The following is a 6,975-nucleotide window of genomic DNA, read 5'->3' as shown; positions in this document are numbered from 1 at the left end:
GGATTTACTGTTAAAATGAGTGTAATGTGGCCTATCCTGCATAAGCCTTTATACCATGCAGGATGGGCAGTATGAATAGCGCACCCACAAAAAGGTCCATCCCAAAGGCTGATGTTTATGAAAGGGAAGGGTATGGTTAGAGAAGGGATTTCTATAAGAAGGGGTTCATCAAAGCATAAACCATGTGATAGAAAAACACCATTGAGAGAAATATCAGGGAAGCCCTGTGGATACAAGTGTGGTTCTTAGTGCACATGCTCATGAGTAACCAAAGTGCCCAAGAGGAAGGAGATGGCTGTCCTGTGACACAAAAAGACTGTTCTTGCTACTGTCATGTGACCAATGAAGCCGTAAGTTATCATCTAAACCATCAGCAACAGATATCACTGTTCTAGGTACAATAATGTCAACTTCAGTAAGAAATACTTCAGATAAACTCTTTCCATCTTCATACAAGTAAAATATCTACAATCAGAGCTTTCTAAAGAATACTTCATGATGCTTAAATCTCGATTATAGCATCTGTATTATATCATTATAGCATCAGTATGTATTATATTAATCCAACCAAATTGTCTCTCATCCATGTGCCTAAATATTTGTATACCATCTTGTATCCAGAAAAGTTGTCCTAAAGGATAACATACATCCTTAGCATGACACAATAACATGATGCTGTCTCCTGGTAGAGGGATTCCTTTTATAACACACAACAAAAGTCATTTGCCTTCTGCACTGACAAACTGAAGATTAAGATGCGATCAAGTCTGTAAACCCAAAAGCATCATTTTGTGGGTCAGTAATATAGTGCAAACTTATTGTTTCTACAAAATTTCTGCCTGATGCTTTAAAGTTTTGATATCTACCAAATTATCTATTAACTGTTCTTCATGGGTATGGATACCACTTCTCTATTTATTTATTTATTTATTTATTCATTTATTTATTTATCCTTCTTGCTCAGGCCATGCTTGTTCTGGCCCAAAGATTTATTTATTTACTATATGTAAGTATACTGTCACTGTCGTCAGACACAACAGAAGACATCTGATCTTATTACGGATAGTTGTGAGCCACCATGTGGTTGCTGGGATTTAAACTCTTCTGACCTCCAGAAGAACAGTGAGTGCTCTTAACCAATGAGCCATCTCTCCAGCCCCACCTCTCTATTTTTAAAATTAGCCAATTAGTATTTTAAAGTGTTGTCTCCCAGTAGTTTGATCCTGTGGATAGCAATGGAATTTGAAACATGTTTAATATGTATAAACTGTATAATCCTTTTAAACGCTTGCTAGTATATGTGAGGCCCTTATCAGTTTTTAAGTGGTAATGGGTGAAGTGTCCTTGCAGTACCAAGGATGGCAAACATGGCACTGACAGGTTTTGCCTCTTACTCTTCTCCCCATTGTGGAAAAACCATTATATTTCATCCCTAAATCTAGCCACCAAGATCTATTCCCTTGTTTGGTCACTTCCTGCACTTGAGTTCTGATTACCAAAATCCAGTATTGAAGTGCAACAATCAAAAGCCCCCTTTTGGCTGCCCCAATGAACATGCCCAATCAAAACAAACCAACTCACCCTAACACAGGGCTCCCCCTTTCTCTTTATAAATCACTCTTTGCATATGGGCCAAGCCTAGCTCTTCTCTGTCTAGAGGCAGTTCTTTTTCCTGGGGATGAATAAACCTGACCCCTGTGTCTTCTATCTCATGTCTCTGACACTGATTCCCTGCCCTTTGCCCCTCCAAGGGCAAATAAATCTCCCTGTGCTGAGAATGTCTTGTTGTGTCTTGTGTTGACACAGGTCCTTTCACTGGGAATCCTAGGAAGAAAATGCATAGAGAGCTATTTAACAAAGCCAAATTCCAGACAGGACACAATGGTACGTTCCTGGAGGTACCTGCAGCCATGTCTGGAATTGTGCTAGAGGCAGATGCTTGCCTGTGGTGTGCTCCAGCACAGACCTCTACATACCTCACAGCATGGAGAGACTCTGCACACAGTCTGGACTTTCATATGTCAAACTGCTTTGAGAACCATTGAGTACTAATTACAAACTAAAAGTTTAACATAGGGTGCAAGATAATGCCTGTAACTGAGGACAGGGTCTCATGAGCCTCTTCTAACCCCCTTGTCAGAGTCTTATCGTTTGTCAAGGGCAAGCACAAAATTAGAAAAACAACAAAATCCACTTAGTTAACAATAGTCACTATCTATTCAGATTTAAACCTAAGGCTGTAAGATCTGGGATCTTTAAAATCCACAGCAATTTGTATTTTGAGCTCAAGAAGACTCTCCTACCAGGGAGCAGGATACTCAGAAGTACCTGGCCGGTAATCACAGAAAATGCTGAAGGAGAAAGCAGTGGAGAGGCTCTGGAGAGATGGCTCAGAAGTTAAGAGCACTGAATGCTCTCCCAGAGGTTTAGAGTTCAATTCCCAGCAACCACATGTGTTTGAAATCCATATATAATGAGATCTGGTGTCCTCAACCACGTGGTGGCCCACCACCATCTGTAATGAGATCTGGTGCCATCTTCTGGCCTACAGGCATACATGCAGGCATGCATGCAGCCAGAACACTGTATACATAATAAATAAACAAATCTTTAAAGAAAAAGAAAGCAGTGGAAGTTCCGTGTAAATGTGACTGTATATATCCAACTAATGCTGTAAATGAAATACAAATATGTCTGTCCTCACAGCAGAACATTACCATAGAAGGACTCACCCAGAGACTCTAGTTTTTCCTACATTTTGTAGGCACGCTGATGCAGTAAATTCTCAAGCTAAAACCAAAATATTTTAGGTGAAAACTCCAAAAGGCTCTAAGTCCTATCAGTTGCACTTTTGGTTTAACTCCTTTGGTCTCCAAGTGAATTTGAGAAAGATATAATTGTGATTGCATTCCATCCACAATAGATTAAATATTCTAGGGAAAAAATACTTCACAGATTCTAATTTCCTCTTTAAGTCCATCCCAAACTTGTTCACATATTTATTTTTAAATATTTGCTTTGTACAAACATTTACCAAGAATTTATCTACAAGTGAATTCAAAAGTACAAATGTTAAAAGCTTTAAGTTTCAGTAGTCATAAATTCAAAGTCATGTGTGTGTAGTTTGGGTCCTCCATGCCTCAAAAGTCTGAAATGAGAAAGTCTCCATTTTTGATGTAAATGACAGAATTCAGTTCCTTAGTTTGCTAATGCTGTGAGCACACCATTGGATAGAGGCATAATTAAAGCAGGCACCAGCAGGAAAATCTTCTACAGTCTCAGTAGCACACACCTCACTGGACAACTGGAATGGCTGCTTCTGGCTTTCCTCCTAGGCATGCCCTTCCCACTTGTGTTCTCTAGAGACAGAGGTGCCAGCAGTTCAGAATCAAGGTTATGTTTCAATACAACTGGATTTATGGGTTTTTTTTTTTAATTTATTTACCTTTTCTTTTCTTTTCAAGGCAAGGAGACTCAGCAGAAGGAGGGAGTGCATTGAACCTCTCTTCCTTTTCTGTCTCTAGCTACTCATGTCCTGTCTTTTCCAACCTCTGTTCACTAGTCTCCCTTCTCGAAGACCTTCTTCAAAAGTTTTGCAGCCTTCCGTTACCCTCTCTGCCTTCACAGTTCTTCTGCAAAGTTCCTGTTCTCTCAGGTTTGGCCAGTTTCTGTTCTCCATTCATGTCTATCCTTCATGTGCCAGTTCCTACATGAGATCAGTTCAAATATCCAGTGACTGAGAGACACCTAATGAGAGTTGATGGATTGTGTCCAGTTTAGACTCTTGAGTTGTAGGGCCTGGGGTGAGAACTATCTCTTTTGTGAAGCATGTGGGATTTGTATATAAAACATATGCTCCTTGTGCTTTTGAAGAGCCATCTGTAAAACCATAATAAAACAATCTGTATTTGATATTTAGATGTAATTTTAGGCAATACCTGTGTCGTATCATCAAAAAAAAGGCTTAAAAGGGATTGGATCTTTGGAATAATAATTATCTATAGATCTTGAGGAACTTGCTAATGCATCTGTCCATTATTATCAATGCAGCACAAATAATAACATGTACAATTATGTCTACGGTCTCTTTATTAGTAAGTTAACACCTGTACCGCTCATCATTATTACATGTATAATTTTTAAATATGAAGGTATAAATCATTGCAGGGAATTATGATATGTATACATTTCTATACCTTATTGATATATAATTCCAGTAGGCTAAGAAGCAGAAGAATAAGTAATTGATAAGGAAGGAAGGAATTGATTCTATGAGCTACTCTGGCAAGAACATAGTTTAGAAAGCTAATAACCTACTCTGCATCAGGTGTTATTTTGCTTTAAAAATTTGTCTGAGAATCTGCAGAAGGCCACTGAGTAGTAAAGCCAAATCCTCAGTACCTCTAGGCAGATAAGGAGAGCCCCACTGAAATGGCTCTAAACTTGTAAGTCACTGAGGGTGTACTGTGTGGGAAGGTTGAGGCCGAGAGGATGATGGGGAATTTGTTGTTGAGTAATAAGATGACTTCTGGAGCTATGTGAACATCCTGTTTTTTAGTTTACTTAAAATGAAAGTTAAGCACTCATCTCAGTACTGAAAGGATAGAAAATAATACAGCCTAACTCAAATGACCCCAAGAAATCAGTAGTTTAAAATGCTATCTCACTTTGTCAGAAACTAGGTAAAAGGTCACATTCCAGAGCCCGCCCTTTGTTTAGACCTAGCAGAAAGGCCTTGAATAGGTGATCCTGGCCCCATAAGGTAACTGGAAATGGGCTAAGCTTATCTTGCTTCTGTAAACTTACGCCATTTCCCCTAAACAGGAGTTCACACAGCTGTAGACATTATAGGAAACTAATTGGTCCACTGAGCGCAGGCTCCGATAATTTAAACTGATTGGCGTAAAAACTATAGAGTGGTACAAATCAGTTGGCTCCCATTTCGTGGGCTCTCCATGCTAAGAAATGATTGGTTTGTGATTCGTGGTGCATGGCTATGGAACCCAGAATTCTGGAAATAAAGAAATCGTCATGCTATTGCATCGAGACCTGTACAGAGCCATATTGGGGCAGTCTTGCACTTGGTCAGAGTTTGACTTTGGTCAAGGTTAACTTCTCCCAGTTAGCCAGGATCCTGCTCCACCTAGGGTGGAGTGCACGTAGTAAAGGTTAAGTTCATTGTTCTTCCTGGTATAGGGATTCCTGAATTAAACAGGTGACCCACCCAGCTGCCGGAGCAGTCAAGACGAAGACCTCCAAGAGAAGCTAGACAACTTCCACCGGAACTCAGCCTGGAGTCTGGGGGGAAGGGTTTGCCCGAACTGTTATAAGGTCTGGCGCCATTAAAGTTTACGGCTTCGATCAGTGAACATTGACTTAGCCGTACTTTTCGCCGCTCTTCCCTATGACCCCAAAATTCTCTCAACAGGTAACCCAGTTCACATGTAGCCGCTGGCGGTTACATAGTGGCGCCTGAACGTGGGAAGACCTGGCACGAGAGAATTTCCTGAGGTAGCCCTATCCAGCGAAGCTTCGCAGAAAAAGGTGAAAATTAATGGTGTCCGCACGGTAAGCAACATAGAGGGCAAAACTAGCGCTAGTGAATTCGTGTCTATGGTTGTGAGTGCAGGAATGGATACAGTTTTTCAAGCATACTGCGTGGACCCAGCGCAGGACTGCTTGGGTTGATAAGATAGGGAAATATGGGGAAGGAATTTGGTAGGCATTTGCCCAAAGCTCGTAAGAGCTGATTTCGGCGAAAAGAAAGGGGTTTTTAAAAATAGGCATATGTCCACAGCTTCTAAGAGCTGTTTAAAGAGGAAAATGGATGCAATTGCTTAACAAGCACGCTTAACTTTCTGTGTATCTTTCCGTGTTTGTCCCGGTGCACCGACCGACCGACCGTCTGTCTATGTGTATGTTTATGTCCTCTCTGTGTCGTTGTGTGAATGACTGTTTCATGTTAAAAAGAAAAAATTGGTAAAGATTACATCTGCTGGTAACCTCTTGAGCTAGCCACAGTTTGTGTGGGGATTGATTCAAAGCCACGCTGCAGCAGCGTAGCTCACTCACCCAAGAGGCAAGCATGGCTGGGGAAAAAGCCGCTCTTAAAAGCCCAGAAACCTCGAGATTTGGGAAGACTTTGGTTTGGCTTGTGAAATTCATGTAGTCGCTTTATACTTGTTTCTAATTGGTTTTAATGATATAAGGCTTTACATTTCTTGACTAAAGAGTTATAAATAAATTGGTTATTATGTAAAAGGTATAGTGTTATTAAGAAAAGGTTAGTTTAAAACTGGTGATTCAGTGTTAGAGCTATCTTAACTAACTACACGTGGCCTAACGCCACTCATGCCTTGTTCTTGTTTATAATTGGATTTAAAGGTATATTTTGCATGTCTTGACTATAGAGTATTGGCTTAAGTCACTGCACATGATTTAAAAGGTATAATGTTATTAACAAAAGTTAGGTTAAGGCTGGTAGTTTAGGGTAGTCGCCATTTTGAACACGTGGCATGATGGTTAAGGCTGGTAGTTTAGGGTAGTCGCCATTTTGAACACCACATGGCATGACGCAATCCAGGAAATACAGGCCTTTGGGACGCTCCTAAATTGGCATGGTGTTTCATGTGAATCTTGGCCTGGAGATTAGACTTAATGAAGATTAAGATTTAAAATATTGTCTCTTTAATAAGTTACACTGTTATACACTTGAACATAAGAACTGGCATACAAACCTTGTGCTGTAAATATGTGTTTGCCATTAATTTTAAAGAAAATAGATTGTTTAAAATTGAGATTTGCTTCCAAAATTACAATTGTGCTCTAATATTGCAAGAAAACATTGAGTTACAATAAAAATCAGTGTGTCATTGGCTACAGTTTTCAGTTTGCAGGCTCGTAATTGTTAACATTTTGTAATTAAGATAATTTTAAGAGTGATACTGCTGTCTCCAAAATTAAAAAGGAGATCTC

This window comes from Apodemus sylvaticus, chromosome 22 (genome assembly GCF_947179515.1).
Source record: "Apodemus sylvaticus chromosome 22, mApoSyl1.1, whole genome shotgun sequence".
Lineage (NCBI taxonomy): Eukaryota > Metazoa > Chordata > Mammalia > Rodentia > Muridae > Apodemus > Apodemus sylvaticus.
This window is presented reverse-complemented; position numbering follows the sequence as displayed.